This window comes from Ursus americanus, chromosome 21 (assembly GCF_024610735.1).
Source record: "Ursus americanus isolate L20-20 chromosome 21, mUrsAme1.1.p, whole genome shotgun sequence".
NCBI lineage: Eukaryota > Metazoa > Chordata > Mammalia > Carnivora > Ursidae > Ursus > Ursus americanus.
Window position 1 is genome coordinate 34,928,154 of NC_142147.1, and position 25,802 is coordinate 34,953,955.

At 43.1% G+C, this 25,802-nt stretch overlaps 1 protein-coding gene across 1 annotated transcript in view; it reads left to right on the forward strand.

Moving 5' to 3' along the window:
- The window catches only part of CDH13 (cadherin 13), a 984,218-nt gene that overhangs the window by 312,636 nt on the left and 645,780 nt on the right, over positions 1 to 25,802 (forward strand). The gene's annotated exons all lie outside the window — the stretch shown is intronic.

Below are 25,802 nucleotides of genomic sequence, written 5' to 3' on the forward strand. Positions count from 1 at the left end.
AAGAGGCCTAGACTAATGTAATTTTCTTGAAGCCTCTATAAAGTATTTTATTCTATAATACAGCTACATTTATGAAATGGCTTTATCTTGAAAGATCCCAAAGGGCTTACTAAGCTGAAAAGGAAAATATCAAGTATACGGCAATCTCCAAAACACCACCAATGTACTTTTGCGATAAGGATGGGGGACTCCGTGACAGCAGGTAGACATCTTAAAAAGCAGATCGTGGCTTATCCTGCTAAACCTTCGGGGAAGAGAGGGAGAGAAGATAATTGCCCACATCGGGTAGGAGTCACGTGGGCTTTCTGTATTAATAAGGGCCGTGGCTTTTTTCCGTCTGCCATGTGAATTAAGTGACTTCTGTCAACATCACCCTCCCCATTTGAAATAGGAGGCAGCTATCAACTTACACTTCACAGAGAGAAAAAAAGTGTACGTGAAGCGTCCAGGGGTTAATGGAGGTGAGGGGTAGTGGAATTTAAAATCCATGCATTTAAAAAAGTAAAACATAACAACCTACAGTTGATCCAACAGTTAAAATATCATTTCCCACCCAATTTTTACCTAATCCTTTCCTGCCCAAATGCCTGATAATAGATATTTCTTCTTTATTGCGGTTCTGGTTCGGATAGGATTCAGATACACGAACTTTCAGGGCATTAAAGGAGGGAAAAGGCAGCGGTGGAGGGGTGGATTGCAGGGGGCTGGCGGGAAGGAAGAGTCCTTCCTGATTATGTCCCCAAAGTATCCCCTCACCAGGAGCTAAGAAAGGGAAGTGGAAGCTTCAAGTGATTTAACGGTCTAACAATTAAAGACAACAAAAAGTAACTCCCTTCTCCTGGAGAGTGTTAAGGCTGACCCTCTCTCTCTAACCCAGAGCAGATCTTCCTCACCTCTGCATTTTCTCCTGCCAACCCCTGCCCCTGCCAGCCTCTCATTTTCCCCACCTCATTGCCCCTGGTATCTTCACCCTCATCCTCATTCCCTTCCCGCATTCTCTTCCAAAGAACTGAAGGTCTGTAAATCGGGTTAAGCATGAGAACGGTCTTCTCAGCTGGAGGAAGGGAAGAAGCCACGATGGGAAAGATAAAGGTGTTAAATTTTTGGTTTGACTATATGATTATTTATTCCTTTTTCTATGGAGGGTTATTTTAAAGAGAAAGGTGGAAACTAGTAGCACGGCAATCCAACAGAGCCAAGGGCACAGGTGAAGCCTGAAGTGGGCAGGACATGGACAAAGTCCTGTGGCCCCATCAGCTGGCTGAGCATCTCCGCCAGCCCTTGTGGTCCCTTGGGAGGCAGACTCAGGAGCTATCCTGGGTGCTTTACACATGGTGACAGATTGGTCTGACTCTAGAGCCACTGTTCTAGAAGTCTGTCTTTCAGAACATAAAGGTTTTTATGTTTACCTTTTATTTTGAAAAGAATTGACCTACAGGAAAATTTCAAAAAGAATACAGACAATTCCTTTATGCTTGTCACCCAGATTTCCCAAATGTTAACATTTTACCACATTTGCTTAATTTTTCCTCCCCCCACAGCCATTTGGGAGTAAACTGTGGACCTTTTGCCCTTTTGCTTTTATCTACAGAGTGGTATTTCCTAAAAGTAAAGATTTTTTTTTAAATCTTCTAGAACCACAGAACAATTATCAAATCAGAACATTAATGCTTTTGAAAGCATATTATCTAGTCTACAAATGTATTCAAATGTAGCTAATTTTATGGTACTGACATGTCTTTATAGCACAAGAAAAAAACAATTTTGATCTAGCCTCCAAACCAGGATCTGACACTGCTTTCAGTGTTTAGACCTCATGTCTCTTTAGTCTCCTTTGATCTAGAAAAGTTCCTCCGCCTTGTTCATCTTTCACGACCTTGACATATTTTAAGATTATAGGCCACTTATTTTGTAGACTGTCCCATGATTTGGGTTTGTGTGATGTTTTCTACAGTGACCTCCACGTTATGCACTTATGGCAAGAATACCACAGAAGCGTCATAGTGTCTTAGTGCATCTCTCGAGGAAGCACGCAGTGTCTACTGGTGTCGCTACTGGTGACCTCAACTTTGACCTCTTAGGGTGGTTCATGCCAAGTTTCTCCTGTGGAAACCTAATATTTTTTAAATTAATAATTATCCTATAAGGATTCTTTTCGGACTACACAAATATCTTGTTTCTTTTTATACTTTCACCCACTAGTTCTGGCCTTCACTGATAATGTTTGCCCAAAGCAGTTATTACAGTCATAATTGCCAAATGCCAGTTTTCTAATTACATGATTCCTTCTACATTGATTAGTGGCATTCAGTTTTAAGGAAGGGCTTTCCCTTCTCTCCCATTTGTTAACTTATTTTCACCCTCAAAAGCCATATTAGTATGGTCTCATGGATTCTTACTTGATCACGTGGGGCTATTGTCTGTTACTGTCATTATTTATTCTCATGTTCCAACTGTCCATAGTTGGGCCCATGGAGGATTTAATATGCAGTTTTTATACCCAAGGATCCTAACACTTCAACCCTTCTTTTTTCACTTATCTGCCACATTCCACTTTCTTGTCTCAGATCCTTTATCTGGAGAATTTGTTATTTTTCTGAGAAGTCCTCAGACCCAGTGATCCAGTTACTGTCTGTTCTTGCCGACTAACTCTTGAAATAAATTTTTTTAAAAAGCTCCTGGTAGAAGCGAAAGGAGTTAAGTGGCACTTCTCCCAGGAGGCCACATTCAGAGCCCTACCAGCTGCTTGGCGGCATGAGGGAACTAAAACTACAGTCTTCCCCAACACTTTTTGTTTTCTCATTTCTTTGTACTTTTGAGCATCTTCTCCCCTCTGCCCAGACTAATTCTAACTCCCTACATTAATCCAGAAATGGACTCAAACTCCAAGACGCATCTCTGGCTCTGTGAAGCCATCTCTACTCCCTAGGCAGAACTAATTATTCTCTTCTTGGCAGCTCAATAAACTCTTGGTATAGCCTTTTATTACAGAATCCACCACATGGCATTATAGTTTCGTGGGTTATTTTGGCCATTCTGTTCCTCTCGATAGGCTGTGAGCTTTTCACAAGAAGATTCTTGTACATACCTGCATGGAGTAATAATAAATATTTTAATGGTTTAAAATGCATTAGAATCTACTTACAAGCCATTATCTAAACCAGAGGCCAGCAAACATGTTCGCGAAGAACCAGGTAGGCATTACAGGTGATAGAGTCTCTCTTGCAACCACTCACCTCTGCCGCTGCATGGAGAAAACCCCTGTCAACAATACCTAGAAGAATGAATATGGCTGTGTTTCAGTAACACTTTTTTACATAAATAGGAATTTGGTTGGATTTTGCCCTAGGGCCATAGTTTGTTGACTCGTGATCTCTCTTACTTCAAGTTATTCTCGATGTTTGAATCACCTCTCTCTGGAGATCCCTAATTTTCCCTGGCTAAGGCCTGCGTATCTGTAAGGCCATTAGCTGTTTGCGGTGATCGCTCTGCTCCAAGGAGTTTTGCCAGGGAGGGGAGGCTCTTTAGGTGTTTAAGGCATTAACCCTCAAGCCCAGGAAGTCCCATGTTGCCGAATCCAGCTATAAGTTTATGCATATTTCACATCACCTTGCACAGATAGATTTGAAACAGAAGGTCTGTCTAGATGAAGGGCAGCATGGAGTGAGGTCGGGTCCCAAAGCTGAAATTCAGGGGCACTGATAAGGCACAGGGCAAGACCTGGGTATAAATCCATGTGGGAAATAGACCAATGCAATAGAGGAGAACAGTTATTGAACAGACTCCTTTGCGGAGAGCTGCTGTAGAGAGGTGCATCCTGTGGACGGAATCTGAGAGTGAGAGACATGTAGGGGTGAGAAACAGTGAGGGAGTGGTTGAAGAGTAAGACAAGGGAAATGCTCATTTCATTTCTGCAGGGGCTCTTGCTTTGCTACCTTCCATTTCCTAAGGTGGCCACTGCCCATCAGGATGGGTACCATTTCATGAATCAGCACCATTTGGATTTGCTTATTGAAGGAGTTACCAAGGCAAGCATCCACCTTGACCTTAAAACCACCACGATAGAGCTTATCAAATTCTTTGCTGAAATTCCTATAAAAGATCTATCACAAGTCTGTGTTGTTTTGCATTTCACGTCCGTGAAGGAAACTAGGTCACTCGGGCACAACTTGATTTTAATGACCCCCTACAGGCTTCTAAAAATCACCCCTTTATTTTCTTTTTAAGTGTTCAAAACCATCCTTCAATGATCCATTCTGGAGTCTTGACCCAGAACAATGTCAGTCTCGTTATAGAATCTCAGAATCTACTGCCACCTTTTGAAATATTTGGAGATAACCTTTCTATCCACTGTCTGAGCACACAGCCATTCTCGTGCTTAGAGCACCGAGGTGCTGTCTTACAATCTCTTGTGTTCTCTAACAGCCCAACCTGGGAGTTCTTTTCCCTTCCACCCGTGTTAGTTTTGCATTTTCATTCCGATGCTCATTTTTCCTGGCATTTTGTCTTGAGGAGTCAGAGGCAAAACAGACGCTTAGAAGGTCTCCATTCTCTTTGCCGTCCCTCTCCTTTGCTTATCTAAAAGAAATAGGCTTTCTGATTCAACTTTCTGTTCCAAACATAGCTTTAAAGCCCATTTGGGTGTCCTTAGAAATTTTTCTGTGTGTCAGCTCATATGAGACACCCACTCCAGATGTCTTGTTTTCCCACTGTTCACTCTTCAATCGAACAAAACACATATTAGGTACCCACTGTGAGGCAGGCATTGTGCTACACTTCAAAGATACAAACGAAACAAAATGTAGTCCCAGCTCTCAAGAAGCATATAGTAGAATGAGACATGCAAACAGACACGTACAAGACAGTGCGCAGTAACTCTGTGAAGACCTCTACCACCTAGCTGAGCACCTCCACCTGGGGAATGAGAGAGTCAGGGGTAGCTTCATGAGGAGCTGGGTTTCGAGCTACGTCTCTCATTCTTATTCTCCTTTGTTTGCTTTATTCTTCTGCTCTACCCCAACCCCCTCTCTAGCCCCATAGGCAGCCACCAGAAATGGGCACAAATATTTATTTTTGCTTGGGTAGTGTTCAAGCAAAATGTGTATCCCCATTTCATGTACACATATTTAGTTTTTAAACTGATATAAATGATCCTGTGTTACGTACCTTATTCTGTTTTTCACTTCCCTTCACTTAGCACTCTTTTTAAGATCATTTATGCTAGGGTGCGAATGTCTAGGTTGTTAGTTCTAATTGCGCCACATCCCTCTGTCCTATGTGTCCTCCATACTCCACTTTTCTCTTGTGTCAATCTGAAACATCCTTTGCGGTTCCCAACATTCCAAATAACTATGCAGTGACACCCTTGTGGATCATATATGCCCAAGAATATAGTCACTGGATCGTGGGTCTGGCAGGCAGAATAGTGGTCCCCAAAGATGTCTACTTTCCAATTCCCAGATCTTGTAAATATGTGACCTCCAGTGGCTAAAGGAACTTTGTGTATGTGGTTAACTTGAGAATCTTGAGATGGGGGTGCCTGGATGGCTCAGTTGAATGCTCAACTCTTGGTTTTGGCTCAGGTCATGATCTCACGGATGGCGTGATCGAGCCCAGCCTGGGGTTCTGCACTCAGCAGAGGGTCTACTTGAACATTTTCTCCCTCTGCCCTTCCCCTCACTCATATTCTCTCTCTTTCTCTCTTAAGTGAATAAATAAATCTTAAAAAAAAAAAAAAGAATCGTGAGATGAAAAGATAATCCTGGATTGTCCAAACGGGCGTAATGTAATCACAAAGGGTCCTTGTAAGAGAAAGGGGGAAGCAGAAGGATCTGAGTCAGAGATTTGCAGGTTTTACACTGCCGGCTTTGAAGGTGGAGGAAGGAGCCGTGAGCCAAGGAATCCAGTGTCCTCTATAAGCTAGAAACGGTGAGGAAATTGTTGTCTCCTAGAGCCTCCAAAAGGGATGCAACCCTGCCAACACCTTGATTTTAGCAGGTGGTGTTTGAAGCCACTAAGTTAATGTAATTTGTTACAGCAGCGAGAGGAAAATTAACACGAAGTTATGCTTAGGACTCATTTTGACTGAAATGGTGCCAGATTGCTCTCCAGAATGGCTACCCTGGCCTACACCCCCTGTAACTGTGTAAGAGGTGCCCCTGAGGCCACACCTCTGGTCTCACGTGGCCTAATCCAACGTTCTGAATTCTGTTAGTCATATGGGTATAAAGCATAAATAAGTATTACTGAGAGAATCAGAATTCCCAAACCAAAGTTGAGGGCAGAGGGCTCAGGATAGAGATGCCCTTGAGCCCCTGGCTGTTGTAGCTGGATTATGGTTGGATTAGGGTCTGGGGTCAGTTGGGGGGAGCATGTAAGTCATCAGGGTACCCAAGGTGGGACTCCCAGGGGGCCTGCATGGAGAATCAGTGGAGACAAAAGCAGTTCTCCTGGTGAGGACGCAAGGTGTGAGGACTCCATGGAAGAGCGAGCCCCCAGCAGTGGGGAGGGAGTGTGGTTAGCAGTCAGAGGCAGGACTTGCTGTCATTCCTAGTTCTATGGCTGCTGTGTGACTTCAAGTAAGGTCCTAGCCTCTCTGATCCTTGTTGTCCTGCTCTATATGACAGGGATAATAAAACTGCCTGCCTCATAGGACTGCTGTGAGGCTTCCATGAGATCATAAATGTAAAGCCCTAATACAGTGAACGGCATGTAGTTAGCAACCAGTTAATAAAAATAGTATTTTCATCATTACAGTAATTATAAGAATAATTACGTTTCTCACATCAGTCCTTCCTAATTTACAATATCCACTGTAGACCTTGCTCTCCTTTCTGGAGAATAACGTATTGCAATAGATTTTCATATATTTGAATGCAAATAATTTTATACCTCATTTTCAAGTAAATCTATCTCCACCTCCTCCATTGCTCCCCCCACACCACCCCCCAACCCTCGAAAACTAGCGGTCTCCTTTTCGGGTTGTTCACAGCATAATGCAATTAAATGCAACTCATTTCCTGACACCTTTCCCACAAGCTCTGCCCCCTCAACAGTTTTGGGGACTAAATAATGCACGAGAGGAGAGAATAACAGGGATTGTACAAACGGCAGAAAACAGCGCTGTAAGGATTCTGTGTTGTGGAGAGATGAAAGCGCTTGGTCAGAAGGCCAATCCCAAAGTGAACGAGAAATGCAAAGGCACTGACAAGGCAGGAAAGAAAGGCATTTTTAGAGATAAAATTTGCTAGGAGCTGAAAAGGAGATGACTCGGGAGATGGGCAGCCTCTTCATTAGGTAGGAACTCTGGAAGATGCTCCCCCGCGGGGACCTGGCTTTTGAAGGGCGGGCGCTCTGAAGCAGCTAACAAACAGGAGCCCCACAGCCTGGGTGCTCTGGAGCCTTCTTTGACTTGCCCGCGTGGAGACAGTTGCTTGTTCCTCGGGTTCCTGCGACTCTGTCTTCTTGCCTCTGTGAGAGACCGGATTACTCTCAGCTGTAATTGTGGATGTGGATGTCTCTTTTCTTCACTCTGCTGGAGTTCCAGGAAAGACTGTATTTGAGACATTTTTCTAGTTGTTCTCATGGTGAATTGTAATAAGAATTACTGGCCATTTGCTCTGACCCCGTGCTAATAAGCGCTTTGCATGCATGTACTAAATACGCCTTGTGACAACCTCGGAGCCCTATTTTATAACTGTTGAAACTGAGGCAGGTGGAGATTGAGACATTTATACAAACACACACACATGGTAGACAGTGAGGGTGGGATTTGCACTCAGGCATTTTGGCTCCTGAGCAGGGCTTTTGAGGCTCCATTATCACCAAAACCAAGTATGATGCAGGGCACAAAGAGTACACTCAGCAAGGGTTCAATCTGTGAGCAAATTACAGTGCCTGAAACTCAGCTGGCTGGTGGCATGGCACCAGGAATGAGGACTTCCGCCCTCGGCCCTGGCACGGATGGGTGGGCGCAAGCTTTCTAGTGGCCAAGGCCGGGCCCGTGGCTTATTCTAGGGAGATGGCCTGAAACCCCTGGTTCTTCAATCTGCCTCTGTCATGTCTCTTCTGGGCAGTCTGGCATTCCCAGGGGACAGTGTTAAGAAGCGAAGAGCAGAAGTTTTATGTTTCCTCTTAAAAGAATTTTTAGAACAAACAAAACTACCGCTGGAATACATTTTAAAGACCTATCCTTCAAATACTCTTAAAGGCTTCTGCACCAATCAGATTAGTAAGTTCCCAAGATAAAGTTCCATTTTGAATTTTCCCTGGCCCTGACCTCTCTTCAGTTGCTAAATAGAGAATTCCAGCCATGGGCCCAACGTCCTTTGTGGGCTGCAGGGTTGGATGGAAACTGGGTGAGTAGAGGGGCTGACCCACCACCCTGGGAGGTAGAGAGAGAGCCAGGCTATTAAGTAGAAGCTCACTAATCATTTTACTGTCAGCACTAAGTGGCACCCAGACCAACAAGGAGAATGTGGTCAGTGGCCTTTTCCTGCCATGCTTTCCCAGAACACACCGTGGCTGAAATTATCAGAGGTGTGGCATAGCAAAGGCACCATGTATAAATGTGGGTGAAGTGTAGGGAGGGTGGTATAGCACCCGGGGACTAGTAAAGTCAGGGGGCAGTACCAGCCCTGGCCTGGAAGACAGGAGGAGGGAGCCCTCCAGAACTCCTAGAGAGCGCGAGGCCCGTGTGGAGAGGGCCACCTGACAGGTGCCGAGACCTTTAGCTGAGAGACATAGCCATCCTCAGTGATGTAGCAGGCGGCAAGCACAGGGTAATACCTATATTTGCCCCTCTGTCTTTTCTCCCCAGTGGGTCAAAGTCCGACAGTTAGGGAGCCATCTGATGAGCCCCTAAAGGCCAGTCTCCAGGATGGAGAAGAGAGAAGGATGGAGAGCAGAGCGAGATCATGATGGGACAAAGCAAAGTCATGAATGTGTGGGACGTGGGACAGCCCATTGAACATGACTAATAAAACACAGAACTGTAAATTTAAGAAGACTAAACAATATACTTTTAATCTATAAATGTGATGTTTGATGGCCCATTCCACATTTGCACTGTGCTGAACTCAAGTAAAATATCCCTTCATCCTCCCAAGAATCTAGGAAAGTAGGTGACCGTTTCCATGTGCTGTAAAGGGAGCAGCATACACTGGCTCAAGCCAAGTCCCATTTGCACAACCAGAGCCCTCTGAACTTGACCAACACATATCCTTTTGGGGTGCCTTTGTCTCCAAGAACCTTCTTGTTTCCTCTGGTCCTCACCTTTCGTGCTCATGACTTCATAATGGTGGAGAGATTGTTTGTCTGTTTGTTTGTTTCATGGCGAGGCATTCAACCAAGTAGAAAGGAAACAATTTGAGGAAGGCTCCATGTCAGGAAGTTCCTGGTGGCTGTTCCCCTCGTTAATTGAGTGCATTGAGACCCTTCTGGTGCTTTGCAGTTAGTTATTCAGGACGAAACAGGACTGCTGTTCTGTTTCCTCCCCAAAGGCTGTCATTTCAGCACAAACGAAGCCCGAGAGCCTCAGAAGTTGCATGATCGGAGGGCCCAGCCTCCTGTGATTGGCTTATATACAGACAACCATCAGCCGAAGGCAATTTTCAAAAGGGACTCCATTTCTATGGGGATATTTTCCATTGAGCTGGTTGCTGACTCTCACTTAGTCATTTAAAAATGATTCAAAGGGAAGGAAATAATAAACTTCCATTTTGCCTTTCACCAGCATATCTCAAAACTAAATTAATTCTCAACATTTGCGAATAAAGTTTGTGTCCTGATAAATATGTTCCCTCAAGAGTGCTTCATGCATCCTTTCTCACTGCCCCAGCTCACGTATCACAGTCTGCCTTCTGTATCTCCAGTCTCGAGGCCGTCTCCCTGCTTCCACGGCTGGACGATGGGGTGATAAACTCAATCAGCTCTGCCAGTGGCCCTGGCCTGCTCTCACCCTTGCTTGTGTCCCTTCCTCTTCTCCCCTCAGAGGAGAGAATGTCTTTTCTTTTAAGGCTCGACCCGTTAGCTAGTCTTTCCACCCTGGTGCATGGGAAGCCTGTTCTGGCCTTTGGTTCCTTTCTCTCCATCACCTTTAGGTGTTTTCCTTCTTTTTGTCAAAAACAAACAAACATGGGGCACCTGGGTGGTTCAGTCGTTAAGCGTCTGCCTTTGGCTCAGGTCATGATCCCAGGGTCCTGGGATCGAGCCCCACATCGGGCTCCCTGGCTCCCTGCTCAGTGGGAAGCCTGCTTCTCCCTCTTCCACTCCTCCTGCTTGTGTTCCCTCTCTCGCTGTGTCTCTCTGTCAAATAAATAGAATCTTAAAAAAACAAAAACAAACAAACAACAGCAAACCACCTCACATGTAATGCCCACCCAGAAAATGAAACTTTTGCTGGATCCCGCTTTCTGCCTTTCTTGCAAGGGCTCTCTCATTTCTTGATATGTCTCCCCACATTGCGTACACACAGTCAGCCCTTACTGCAGAATTGCACCTGCTTTTCTAAATGTTCAGCCCACTTCTTCCACTATCATAAGCCTCTCAAAGGCGTCTGGTGGCTTCCTAGCAGTCGTTCTGTAGCCCACACCCCTCAGTGTCTGCAGCTTCAACACTGGTCCTCCCTCCTTGCCCCACCCTTGAAACTGTTCTTCCCAGGCCTTTTATAGCTCAACGTCCAGTCACTCCTCCTGCCTCCCTGTCTGAAGGTTGTTCCTTGCCATCCTTCCATTCTGGAAAGGATGCATAGCATTCTGTTCAAAGACATGGAATGTGAAGCCCTGTTTCCTTGATCCAACTTCCAGCATTAGTGCTTAGTAGCTGTGTGATCTTAGGCAAGTTATTTGAAATGTTTAATCTTGGCTATGTATCTGTAGAATGGGGGTAATACTGCCTACTCTGTAGAGTAGGAATTAAAATTAATTTAAAACATTTAGAAAAGTCAGGGCACCTGGGTGGTTCGGTCGGTTTAGCATCTGCCTTCTGCTCAGGTCACGATCCCAGGGTCCTGGCATCAAGTCCTGCATCAGGCTCCTTGCTCAGCAGGGAGCCTGCTTCTCTCTCTGCCTCCCGCTCCCCCAGCTTGTTCTCTCTCTTTCTCTCTCTCTGACAAATAAATAACATCTTTAAAAAAATAAAACATTTAGAAAAATCCCTAGAAAATAAGAATTTATGCCATTAATATCAAGTTGATATCTTTCAAGATTCTGACATCAGAGCAGTATTAGTTTCCTATTGCTGAGGTAACAAATTACCACAAGCTTTGTGCTTTTTTATCTTACAGTTCAAGAGGTCAGATATCCTAAATAAGTTTCACTGGGCTAGAATCAAGGTATCATCCGGGTCCTTCTGGAGGCTCTAGGGGAAAACCTGTTTTCTTGCCTTTTCTAGCTTCTAGAAGATACTCTCATTCTTTGGCTCACATATCCTTTTTCCATCTTCAAAACCAGCATCATGGTATCTTTAAATCTATTGCTGACTTTTACTCCCCTGCCTCTGTCTTTCAGAAGAGCCCTTGTGATTACATTGGGCCAACCCAAATAATCTACAGTAATCTTTTCATTTCAGGGTCAATTGATTATCACCCTTAATTCTATCTGTAACTTTAATTTCTTTGCCATATAACCTAACACTGGCACAGGTTTCAGGGATTAGGATAGATATTAAGATATTGTTTGGAGAGAATATTATTCTGTTACTGCGAGCTTGCTACTACAAGAATTATTTTGTCTTTACATTGTTTCTTTGGACAGTCATCTGAATTTTTATGGTGTCAACTATGAATTCTCTACAGATTTGTCTTTCTGGTTTCATCCTAGTCTGTCTTTACACTGGTCTTATACCCCCACTAGATGCAAGTCATCTTCTCTTGACCGCATTCCACACAACACAAATAAACTCATCATAACCCCATAACCAATTCAGTTTCTTCTCCTGATGACCTTCCTTCTACAAATGGTCCAGATTTCTCAATAGTTATTGAAGAATGAAGAATTTTTCTGTCCGTTTGGGTAAGCAGAAGTAAGTAAAAACAGTCTGGTGGAGATCTCCATCCACATGAGGGGAACGGTTGCACCTTTAAATAGTAACCATTACGTTTGCTAAATATGGCAACTATGACCATATGCCTCCCAGACCTCTGACCACAGGGAGCATCACGGGCCAATGGCTCCAGCTGCAGAGCCCTGAGGTCCAGTGCAGCGCGTGGGCTGAGGCCCTACTTCTTCTCAGTTGTTCTCACCAGTGACTCAGCAGGGCAGGGATACTACGACAGACATGTTCCCAGAGGAGTCTTGGAACTCATCTTACAGCGCACCAGGGCTCTAGGACACTCCTACAGCCTTGCAGTACCTTCCTTAGACTGGTAGGATGCTTCTCTCTAGCCTTCCTTCCCTCTCTCCTTCACTCCAGGTCAGACTTGTATCTCAGTCTGATGGTACCCTGGGGTCCTCCGAGCTTCTTTCCCATTTTCTCTCACCAGGTGTCTCCCTAATAAAATCATTGGTTTTTATTTTTTTAATTTTTGAAGTTTATTCAAGTAATCTCTACACCCAATGTGGGGCTCACAATTGCAACCCCGAGATCAAGAGTTGCTTGCCCTTCCAACTGAGCCAGCCAGGCCCCCCTAAAATCATTGGCTTTTAATCCCATCTTGTGTTTGCTTTTCATGGATCTGGACCAACACACTAAAGGGTTGAAGGGTCAAGGCCTGATGGTGAAGCCCACCTCCTTGGATTCCTTGGGTTCCAGGCAGACACAGAGAATTTATGACTGCCAATATGGGAGCACTCAGACAATGCAAACTCCCTAGTGCCAGGAAGAGAAAGTGGGAGGAAAATGAGATGTTTTAGAAACAACAGAGGGATCCATGAGGCAGGACTGCTGTGAGCTGATGTCACTCTTAACATAAATTGACAGTTAATTGACTAGAGAGTTTGGAACAGTTCAGCAGGGGTGTGTGTATGAGAGAGGGAATGTGTGTGGCCTCAACAGTGGAGACAAAGACATGTGCTCACTTCAGAGCACGCTTCTCAAAATTCCTCTGCCCTTGTCCACATCGTTAATCATCACTCCCCCTCCAGCCCCAGGCACTGACTGAGGGAGGACGGATTCTTCACTGAGTTTCCAACGGGAGGCACAATGGGTGGAAGCTGTCAGGAAGCAGACCCAGGTTCCCCTAGACACCTCAGAGCTGAAGGCACGTCTGCCAAAGACACAAGGGCTTTCTGCTGGGGGTGGGAAATTGGGCTGAGCAGCCCATGAGACCTTCTATATCAGAGATTTTCATGGATTCAACAATCATGAGAGAGCCCTGTTCCAGCAGATTTCCAAGCATGGTAGATTATCTGAATCACCTGGGAAACCATGGGAAAAAAAATCCCAAATGTTCTAAATCAAGAGCTCAAGAGAAGGAGGCTAAGAAACTGGATTAAGCTGTAACAAGTTCTTTCCCTTGCAATTCTGTTGGCCAGCCCAGTTTGGAAACCACACCATGAAATTGCCCCAGATTGTAGATATACAGTAGTTCATCAGTCTCTTCACATTGGAAACATTTTCTGCTATCAGAAGTTCTTTTTTGTTTTGTTTTGTTTTAATGTGCTTAAGAACATGTACATCAGAGTCTAACAGGAGTGAATTTAAATTATGGCTCTGCCACTTACCTCCTGAGTGAACTTGAGTAAGATATTCAGCTTCTCAGAGCCTCAGTTTTTTGTTTGCTTTTTTTAGCTGTAAATAAGGATGATAACGTATCTCCTTCCTAGGTTTCCTGAAGTGACTGAATAGGGTAATGATAATAGCTAACACTCAGATTCAACTTTCTGCCTGCTAGTCTCTGTTTCAAGAACACATCTATTAGCCCATTTATTCCTAAAAACTCTCTGTGTTCTGGGTTCAGCTATGAATCCCATTTCACAGATGAAAAAACCCGAGGAACCAAGAGGTTAAATTACTCATGAAAGGTTGCACAATTAATAAGAAATAGGGATGAGATTTACATATAGGTATGTACCCGGAATATTTTTTCAGGGCTCTGCTGTACTATGTGTGTATAAAGATCTTTACCTGGGGTAGAACATACTATGTGCTCAATAACTCTTAGCTAATGTAATCACTGCTGTTACCCTGAGGCTTCGAGTGCAGGTGTCACAACTCTCCAGCATCGGCAATATTCCCAGTAGCTTCTTGTGAAGCCAGGGCACCCGTGTCTTCATGTCCTCTCCTTTGTGTGCTCAGCCCTGTCTGGGTAATAGAAAAGGCAGCATGCGCTGAGGCATTAACTTACTGAGACTGAGAACATCAAATTCAAAACCGGTTCCTTTTGAGTAAGGTGAATAAGTGGAATTGTTTGCTCTATTTCTCCTAAGTGTTGAAGAGTCTTTACAGAAAGAAAATGTGAGTCCTTTAATCCTAATATTCTTTGCTGTAGGACATGCAGGCTTCTGGGGAATGCTAGTGTCAGTATCTTTGAGACTTTAGGAGAACTTTTTTGGAGTATAAAGGAAGGAGAGTTGAAAGGCATCTCTATTATAGCCAAGAGAAATTAGGGGATGATTCATCCTATTCTGTAGGAAAAGCAGAACTCAGAGATCTTGAAATAAGTAAGACTTGGTAGTTTTGGAGGGAAAAAAAAGTACCGTCCAATTTAGGATTTGATGGCTCCATTGAGGATTATAAATGGTGGTTTGATGACTGTTCTATTTATTAGACATTTTCTCAGCTTCGCCCCCTCATTTCCCTTACAGAGAAGTTCTCACCCAGGCCCTCCAGAGAGGAGGTTTTAGAGGTGGTCAGAACTGGGTTGAACACTGCTTTTGCCACTTCCCATATGTGAGATCGTGGGCAACACCCTCCCCCTTCTAGAACCTCAGTCTCCTCTTTTCTGAAGTTTTGGTGGCGCCCTTACACACATTTGAGAGTTGTTGTGGGACAAATGTGGCAACATGTAAGTACCATCTGTGCCTTGGTTAGGACTCAGCCAAGCACTCTGCAGATGTTCATGATGTTCACAGCACAGCGTGAGTTATCACACTGGTACATCTGAGCCTCCTCAACGCTGGGGAACCAGAGTGAATCCGGCATTGACTCCGTTGCATTTGATGACACACAGTTGACATTTGCTGCACTGAGAATGGGAATGCTTTATTGAAAACACCTATTCTTGCTTTCATTTTAATTTTCAAATATCTACCATCCCTACCATGAATGCAGTCCATGGTCACAAAAGCCCTCATCAGACTTCAGCTTGCCAGTTCGTTCAGATTTCCATTGCCCTCAGTGTCAAAAATACTTCAGCCTTTTAGTGCTCTATCACAGCAAGCACATTTTTCTTGTTCATACACTTGAGGGGCGTCTGGAATTTAGTCACTCTAAACTGCTAAGTTTAGCTCTCAGCCATGGATGGTGCTTAGGTCTGTTACGTAAGTGTCTCATTCTTCTGGTTATGACAGAGTGCAGTAAGCAAGCCCAACCTTGGGAACACATCACAAGCCTCTGCTTGTGTCACATCCAGTAGCACCCATTGGTCAAAGCAAGTCACAAGGCTAAGCCCAAATGATAAGACCTGGCAAGGGGATGAATACGTACAAATACTACAAGACAGTGAAGAATTAGGACCCTATCTCACTCTACCATACCTGGGACTCCAAGTCCCCTAGTTCTTTTACATTTTTATTAATTAGTACTTGCAAGTTGTATAAGGCAGACCCAGGTGGTTCAAGTGACTTAAGTCTATCAGAAGATCACATAGACCAGGTAAGGAAATACTAGATACCACCTTAACTTGATAAAATTAAGAGTAATTTGCTTTTCAGGAATCAACAACATCCACGAAACACCTGGTACAAAATGGCTACTCAGTAAATGTTTATTGAAAAAACAAACAAGTAACCCAGATGCATCTCTAATGACTGGTTCCCTTGCCATTTTCCCAGAAGCTGCCTCCATTGATCGTTCCACTCTGATCATCACCATATACATGGTTTAGTTCCTCTATCTTGTTTCTTCCTTGGTTTCTTTTTTGCTTTGCCTTTTTCCCTTAAATTCCCCAAGAGGAAGGATTCTATTGAATTAATTAGCCATCTTTCAATCTCCTGGGCAGAGATCTTGCTGCCCCTTGGCACAAATAAACCAATAGGTAATGGCTTCTTTTAAAGTTTCCCTTCACTGGTTCAACCACAGTGGTCAGGAACATGCAAGAAATTCCCTATGGCTGCATTTCCCAGGAGGGGTCTGTGGGATTCCACTGTCACACGGAGACTCGAGGACTTTGTGTTGGCTTGTCACATCCCACTTTTTGTGAGGATACCTCTGTCCTGTGGTTTGAAAAGAGACCCTCTTTCCAGCACAGAAAGATCTTTCTCCCTCTGAAGTATTCATCACAATCTGATGAACCAGGAGCCCCTCATCTCAACACTTTCTAGTACTGGCTGGCTGGAACCCCATTCCTCCCAGCAAAGCATTCCCTGCCAGATATCATACTGCCCTGCCTACTGAAACAGAGCTATTTTTCTTATTTTTGTTTGTGTTTTTGATATCTTGTATCAACAGCCCTCTTCTTTAAATCATTGAAGATTGTTGGGGACCCAAGGCAGCTGAGCCAAAACTGAAGCAATGAAAGTGCTTTGTGTATGTGTGTGTGTGTGTGTGTGTGTGTGTGTGCGTGTGTGCATGTGTGTGTGTGTGTGTGTGTGTGTGTATTTTCTTTTTAATGTAAGGAACTATTTTTAAAAAAGAAACATATTAGAAGCCCCCATGGTGAGGAGGGTAGAAGGAATGGGGTTTTTCTTGATCAATCAATGGAGAATGGGAGGATGGGAGTGTTGACCTCTGATCTCAGGTAGAGAAATTGGAGGCTGAAGCTATGGGGCAGAACTGGAAGAACATGGAAGATTCTAGTGAAGCTGGAAAGGTCTAGAAAGAGAGCAAATAATCAAGGGCAAATTCAGGATTACAACTGGATGCTCAATCAGTAAATTGCAGTGTCTCACTCTGGTGAGGTACTCCGTAGGTGAGAGGTAAAGACAGAAACGACATCAGATGAGGGCATTACAGGTTAAACTGTAAGCTCCTTGAGGCCTCACCTGTCTCATTCCTCTTTATATCGCCAGTGCTGAAGACTCTGAGCAGCACCCAAGTGAGCCCTGAGGACATTAGATAACAAATTTACTTATTAATCAATTAATTAATTTGGAATTGAAATCTAGAGAGTGCTTTGCACTTGCACAGAAAAGATTGGCTTTCAAAAATCTATAAAGATGGGAGAGAGGGAGAAAGAAAATGAAGAATGAATGAATGAGTGAATGAGTGAATGTTGCACTCAATATTACCTGGAACACGGCAGCGTGAGCAGTTGAAAAAGAAAAAGGTCCCAAGAAAGACGAAACTCCGTCATCCAGTCATATCACAGAGACTTTTTCTCTATTAACTCAGAGTGTGAAGAAATCTCAGGTTTCACAATATATTCTGGATACAGGGTCATGCCTGCTTCCGTACTTAGCCTAGTTGTCCTAGCTTAACCCACCTATCTAGAACAGATTTGGTTCCATCCCCTTGCTAGCCAGTTTTCTCTTTAAGTATTGAGATTTGCATTTAGACTTAATTTCATCCCTTGGGTCAGAATGAGGGCACCCTTGTTAAACAGCCTAGGATCCTATTATAGAAATGCTCTCTAGCTCCTGCTCTCCATCCAAGAGCTGTTTAGCAAAGTTGTCTTCATCCCTCATCTTTCTTGACCAGCTCCCCTCAGTGGCCACTTCCTGTCCCCAGGGTTCTAAAGCCCAGACCCTTTTCTTGTCAGGCAGTGCCCTAATTTCAGCTCACCTAGTGAAATATCATTACTGCCCTCTTTCCCAGTGAATATACACTGCGTCACATTGTGATTTTTCTTCCATTCTCTGCAACCACTTCCCCCTCCCCTTAAGCAATTTCTCTTTCTCTCCTTCCCCGATCCCTTGTGGCTACAAGTCAAGGAGACAACTGCCAATCACTGTTGAATTCAGCATTTCCCAAGTTCGCCTTTGGAACGAATAGCATTTTGTTCTAGGATTCTAGAGAAATATGCAAACTTCATTTCAAGGAGGATGGCATATTCTTCATGCTTCTGTTGGAATGAGTCAGCAGTGAGGAAGCCAGAATGCATGTCTGTAGTTCCCTTTGCTTTGCCCATGAGTCTCCCTCTGTCTTTCAGATACAGAGGATTGCATTACATGAGGATTCACCTGGGTCCCTCCTGCACTTGTTCAGAATTTCAAGTCACTTCTATGACCATCTAACAAAGGAAACCAAGAACTCCCATATCTTTTTTTTTTTTTAATTTATGACTTTCTCATCAGGTTTCAGCCCCAAGGTGCATACATCTGTTAGCTGAAGAAAAAAAGGAAGCTTTTATTTCGTGTCTCAGCAGCAGTCGGTGGCTCTGCTTTGAGAAGAATTCTGAGAACATGCTGATCTCGTTGAGAAATGGGCCAGTAACGGCACCTTCCATAAATAGAGCACGAACAAGTACTGGCATGTACCAGGTACATGCCTTCCTTGGTTCGATAAAGTCCAAAAGTGAGCCCCTGACTCTTCTTCTTCTGGTGGATCACCCCATCTTGCACCCTGGCCTTCTGTAGGTCTCCAAGTCGTAACTGGCATTCCATTTCAAAACATGCCTCTTTCTGTATCTTCATATGAGGTTTCAACACAGGTCATATAATTTTTTTTTGAGAATTTTAATGTTCTAGATATCTCCATAATACCATTGTTCCTTCTGTCCTAGTTTACTCTTCTCCAAGCAAGAGTGACAACTATGATGGCCTTGAAAACCTAAATTTTTAAAGAACAGCAGTGCATTCATCAATAACACATTCATCTGAAAAACTGGTCACACTCTTGCTAGGTATTGCATAGATAATATTTGCAATAATTTCAGTTTTTACTATTGAAAGACAAAGCTAAGGCAAAATTTTGCAAAAAGCAAGTATTTTGAAAATCTAGGTCTTAATATACTTTTGTCTTTATATAGCCCTTGTAAGGGGAAGATGTAGTTTGGGTCTAGATTGGGCAACGTTACGTCGATTCACCTTCAACTCAGATTTCAACTCCTTTCCTTCCAATACCACCTACCGTAAGACTATCCCACAGTCCGGATTTCATCTCTTTCTTGCCCCTCTCAAGTGCCAGTTAGCACTTATGAAACCACCAGTCCACTACGATACCTCATTCCATAGCCATTTCCAGATTATAATTTATAAAACTTTTCCTGTGGTATGTGGGTGGTTGAAGTGATATGAACTTTATCGAGGGGCAAAGCATAATCTGGGGGCGTGGTGATCTCAATCACCTGCTGACGTGGATACTGCACAAGGCACAATGTGATTGAAAGGACTGCTGACTTCAACAATAAACATGATTATGTCTATGAGTGGGAGAATTACAGAAGTATTCTTGAATGCAGCTGATCCGAGCCTTGAATGTAGTAGAGGAAGAAGAGAGGAAAACCTTAACATTTTCATTGCATCAATGTAACAAACCCTCTTTATATCGTTATCTAGGATGCAAGTAGAGGTCTGGACAAATGTACTGGAGAATTTTGTACTAATCAAAAAGAGTATAGTGAATGAGCTATGCAAAAGTAGAGAGAGAAGAGGAAATCATTTTGGCAGATTGTATAGTTAAAATCCATTCTCCCTGAGAGGGGTGGTAGGAGAGGGGCATGGTGTTCATAAGAGTGTATTGTGGAAGCAGAACCCCACTGATTAGCTTCATTAAGGACATCACCCCTTTGTGCTGCAATAGGAAGTGGTGAAACTCAGACTTATATGAGGCTGGGGTTTTCACAGTGTAGAAGTGTGTTCTTGACGAGACTGTCACAAACTAGCAAGTGTGGATATATCCCTTGTCTCAATTTCAGGGTCCTTATTTCTGAAATGAGGAGCTTGGCTTGGAATCAGTAGTTCTCAGACTTTACCATGCACCAGTATCGCCTGGGATGCTTTGTGAAAAGTATCAACTCTGTGGTCTCCATCCACTGGAGATTCTGAGGTATGCCCTCAGGACTAAGTATACGCATGTGTAAAACAACATTTCAGGTGGGGACTTTGTTCTGTACTTGGAGAAAGACTGTCCTAGGACTAGTTGTGGGACAGTGTGGAGTAGGATGCAGAACCTTAGTGCTGCTTTCCCACTCTAGGGGACCAGAGTTTTGCGGTGTTCTAGAACCCTCAGAGTCTCTCACCAGAGTACTGGTACTGCCTATCCCACTCTTCCTTGGATCTGCAGAGCACTTTACACCTTACAAATGCTCGCACTTATGACTCTGTCACTACTGATTTAAATTGTTGCAGATTTTAAGTCAATGCTGGGGTTCTACTCAGCTGAAAAAAAAAAAAATAAAGGGTCAGGGAGAGTGAGGTATGTAAACTGAACCTGTGAGGACTCTAGAAATTGATCTTTGCCTTCCTTGCTGGCATCATTGCCAAGCCAATATCCATCATCCTTGCCGAATAGCGTTCAGGGTGATGTTAGAGGATTTTCCCACAAGCAGTTACTTTGCATTAACAGCAAACAATTGCAGCTGGATCACTGTCAAACACATGTTATGTTAGACTGGCTCGTAGTTCAGAGGGTGCTGCTGCTCAGCTAGGATTTAGTTGAGTGCTGCTTCTCCTATCAGGGGAAACGTCTGTATCATTGCACTCTAAAACCCGGAAAACAGGTTCCTGAAACAAAACCGTAGGAGCAGACATCTGCAGGAACTAGCAAGCCGGTTTTCCTGAAAGGGCCTTTGACAGGGTTATGATTATGTGGAATCCCCTAAGAACAGCACTCACCTAGCAGCTGGCTAGCTTGTGCCTGGAGAGGGGACTGGCAGAGGATGAACATGGAGGGAAGAGGCACTCCCCCACCTCTGTTACCCCTCCCTCCACGAAACCCTGAAGCCCGATTCTTTCTCTAGTGTGATATCCCTTTTCAGGAACAGAAATGCCTTTAGCAGAGCCAGCCCGTTCCCTGTGGTGCTGGTCTCAGGGGAAGCACAGCATCTGGTTCCCACCCTCCGTCTAATTACCCATCTGTTTGTGGGGAGGGAAGGAACACTCTATCCACCTTCCCTTCCCAAACATTTTCATGTGTGGATGCATGAAGGCAACAGCAGCTGCATCTCAGAGCCCACCTTTTGTGCATTGCACTAACCGGCTTTGCTACTCCATTTGGTTCTTGGTTACGGCTGCCTGATGCTGAATATACCGACATCTCTAACTCTCTCACTTTGTCTCTGTACACAGCCCTTGAACTGGTCTGACCCGGGTTACGTGTTGCTCACTCATGAGGGTGCCCGAAGTCCCCTCCCTTAGGGATGGTCAGGAATCTTGCTGTTCTGTTCTGGCTTATATCCTCTGTCAGCACCAGCAAAGAGACCCTGAAGTGAGTCTTCTTTGGATCCTTGTCTCCAGCCTTTACTCAACTGATGACCCTCTGGCTATTTCCCCCTCACTCTAGAAGCCATGCCTAAAAAGAGCTTATATGCCAAACAAATGGCATTTAATAAACAGTCATTCATTAATTTTCCTACTTTTTCAAGATTAATCAAGGTCTCTGTATGGGCCCCAAATGGTTATTAGTCTTTGATAAATGGAAGGACCGGTCTAAATTGATTACATCCAGGCCCCAACAAACACTAGTCAGTTGATCTGGCTATGCAGATCAGCTTTTTGAAATATTGAAGCATTTCAGAGCACCATTAGCATCTAAGCAAAGTAGCTAAGAGAATAACTTTAGATGAAGAAACACATAGGTTTAGAGTCCATTTGGCAGTATACTAGTTGCCTGACCTTGAGCAAGTTTCTGAACTTCCCATATCCCAGTTTCTTTGTGGCTAAATTCAGGATAATTATACTATTGATGCTGTAGGATGATCATGAAGATAAAATGGCTTAATACTTACAAAGCACTTAGCATAGAGAGACATAAAGCAAGGAATCAGCAAGTGTCCGCTGCTGCTGTCTTCATTTGCAACACGTCTATCATCACATCAATCATCACAACCCAAGAGCTTTGGGAATGGGGGATCCCACGTCAGGAACCCCTTTCTACTTGAGCAAATATCCATTCCCACTGACCTGTGGCCAGGGCTCCTAGTGATTCCCACTAATCTTCTCTTCTTCGGTAGCAATAGCAATTTTACCTGGACACATGGTCATCCAGCCAAAGATTACTTTTTCCAGACACCTTTGCTAGGTGTGGCCATATCACTAGATGATGGCCTAGGAGATGTGTGTGGACATGACATGTGCACTTCAAGTCTTGTCCTTTAAAGGAAAGAAATATGTTTCTCCTTTCATAGTTTCCTTTCCCCTGCAGCTGGAATACAGACATTGTAGTGAGTCATCTTCCGTTAAGATGGCAGCAGCTGGAGATGACATGGTTACGAGACGGATTCCTAGCACCATCAAGCCACCCTTTCAATTCTAACCACCAACCCAAACTGCTACATGAGGGAGAAATAAACCACTTTGTTGCTTTAAGCCACTGAATCTTGTGGTCTCTTATGACAGTACCATAGTGTGTCCTAAAATCATGCCAAACAATTCTTTTTAAAGTAGAAGTGATGTTCTCCCCCAGTGATACAACTTCCTGAAGTGCAAAGCCACATCAGCCCATCGTGGCTTCCTTCTGCTTGCATATAGCTAGGTGACAACAGGGATCATGCTGCATCCATTCAGAAGAACGATTACCCAGCCCCCTCATGGGCTGCTGGGAAATCAGTATCTTTTAATTATGAGGAAGCACACTGTGTTTACATTTCCCATGGAGGAAAGAGGAAGGTCAAATCACAATCCTTACAGCCTTTATCAAAACCATGTACCGCTGTGTTTGTTAAGTGGGATTCAAAATTGGATGAAGCTGAAGAGTTTTCATCTTCCTGTTTTCTCCCCTGTTTGTTTATATGGCTACACCTTACGAGATTAAAAGGCTTACAGAGCAAAGCATCACAAAGGAAAATGAAACCTTTGGGCAGATGGGATAACTCTTCCATTTTAGGAAAAAATGGCAATTAGTGACTTGAGGTTTTCTGGGTGGGGTAGTGACTGGCAAGTTATTATATTCCTTTCCTGTTGTATATCTAAAAATACTTGAGAAATAATCTAAACTGCAAGCATGCGTGCGCCTCCCTCCCCCACCACCACACACACACCAGAGTAAAGTCCTTTCTCTTCCCACTGCCTCTACCCGGTGACTCATCAGCTTCCTGAACTGTAACAACACTGAGCTTTATGAGTATGGAAATGTCAGCTCTGAGAACAGTGTGTGCTGCTTTGTGTGAAAATTGTAGGCAGGCTTACAAAAGCCAACCCAAGACTCAGAGTGGCCCTGCCCTATGGCTCTGCCTTGACTGATCTCCATGTCCATAAGAGTTGTTTGATTTCTTAGGAGCATTCACTGGCTTTTCTGTGGAGAGGCAAGTCATACATTGGAATCAGAAATAACATAAATGATAGCAACAACTAGAACAATCCTGTTTAATTCTTACAACTTATAAGGAGATTGTGTTAGGTTCACGATAAAAACAAGGGGGCAGAAATTCAGAAATATAAACTTTTCCTAAGGTGACTTAGAAAATCATAATAAATGATTATAATGGTGATGGTGGTGGTGGTGATAGTGACAGTGATGATGGTGATAATGATGATGGTGATGGTGATGATGGTGATGCTGGTGATGGTGATTATGATGACTGTGGTGGTGTTAGTGATGATAGTGATGGTGATGGTGATGATGGCAATGGTGATGATGGTGATGGTGGTGATGATGGTGATGGTGATGATCGTGATGGTGATAATAATGGTGATGATGATGATGATGGTGGTGATGATGATGCCTTATTCTAGAGTAGGTACATGCTAAACATTTACCATTTAAATGTTAAATGTGTACAATTAAATTGCTTAATGCAGTGCTTGACCCATTATAACTGTTCAGTAATTGCTGGTTGTAGGGACCAAGACTAAGGTGAAGCAAGTGAGGTACTCTAATTGGGCACAAAATTTAAGAAGGGGTGCCAAAGCACTCAGTATCAGAATAAGTAATATTTTAATACAATATTTTATAAAGGTAAAAATAATGCAAAAATCCAGGGTAAACAAAATATCAACATTTTAAATGGAGTTCAGGCTTTGTACTTGCACAACTTGCCTTGTTCACCTCCCCCTAATCCCATCCCAATTTATTTTCTAACATATCCTCATTTTATCCTCAAAATAGGCCTGAGCCCGTTGTTCTTATCCCCATTTTATAGATGCAAATACTGAGCCTCAAGAGGCTTATCCACAATTAATATAGTTAATATGTACAAGAACTGGAATTTTAGTTCCAATTTGCCCACCATGAAAGTCCAGTTTTTGCCCACTAGTCTATGAGACTTTTAAAATAAATTTCTTTCACATCACTACAATATTCATTGTAATTTTTAGGGTCATTTTGGAAGGTGGAGAGTAGAAAGAGACTACTAGCTGCAGCTCTCATCAGGGCAATGGTGTCAGCTAAGGATACTTGCAGAACTCCAAGTATGTGCATTTGTTAAACATCCAGTGCTTCTCTTAGATAAGAAGACTCTACTCTGTGCTTCTAGATTTTTCCTTATTCACATGAATTTATCTTAATCTATTTGCACACTAGAACTCTTCTCTTCATTCTCCTGAAGACATCTCTTCAGATACCAAAATGCACGTTCTTTCCATCAGCAGTAAGTTTACTACTGTATTTGATGCTTGAAGAGTATAACTTGTCATGAAAATATCTCAGTATCTCTTTTCTTGGTTTCCATTTTATTCTTTTGACTTGCCTCCTTATTTAACTGTATACTTTCTTTTTTTTTTAACCATATAATTTCTTGCTACTTTTTTATACCCCTTTTCTCTTTCTACTTCCTCATTGCAAATATACCCCAATGTTATTGGGATTTGGCTCTTTTCTTTTCTTTTCTTTTCTTTTCTTTTCTTTTCTTTTCTTTTCTTTTCTTTCTCCCTCATTAGTCCCAAAACTCTTATGGCTCAACTCTTAGTGCATGTACCACACAAGGGTGACTTGAAGAATGTTTACCAAAAATGTTGGATAGCTATATCCAAGTAATAGGATTTAGGAGAATACCAATTTTTCTTACCCTCTTCTCTTTGATTTTTTAAAAGAAGGAACAAATATTATATACAGATACAGAATATATGTATACATATATACATATACATTTATATATACACATACACATATATGTGTGTCTATATATATAGAGAGAGAGACATCTCCTCCCATCAAAAATAAATCCCTTATGGCACGAAGATATATGTTGAAAGAAACCATAAAAACTAGAAGAAATCAATCAGAGGTGAATTTTTTATCATCTGATGGTTAGGTAGACTTTAAGCATGTCACCAATAATCAAACTATAAGCTGAAACATTGATATAGTTGACTACATAAAGTTTTAATGCTTCTGTGCTGTAAAGAAAAGCTCTGTGACTAAGTATGAAGGCAAATAACATATTGAAAAAATATATATTTGTACCAAACATCCCAAAGGACAAGATTCCCTTTCCAGTCGTGTATCCTCCTGCACATACTTTAACCTTTACATGTTTTTCTTTCCTCATCAATGAATTGAGGCTAGTGATGCTGCCTCATAGGATTCTCATAAAAAGCAGATGGGATAAAACAATATTTATCATTGGTTCTAACCTGGGGTGATCAGGCATTTGGCAATATCTGATGACATTTTTGGTTATCATAACTGGGGACTGCTACTGACATCTGGTGGGTAGAAGTCAGAGG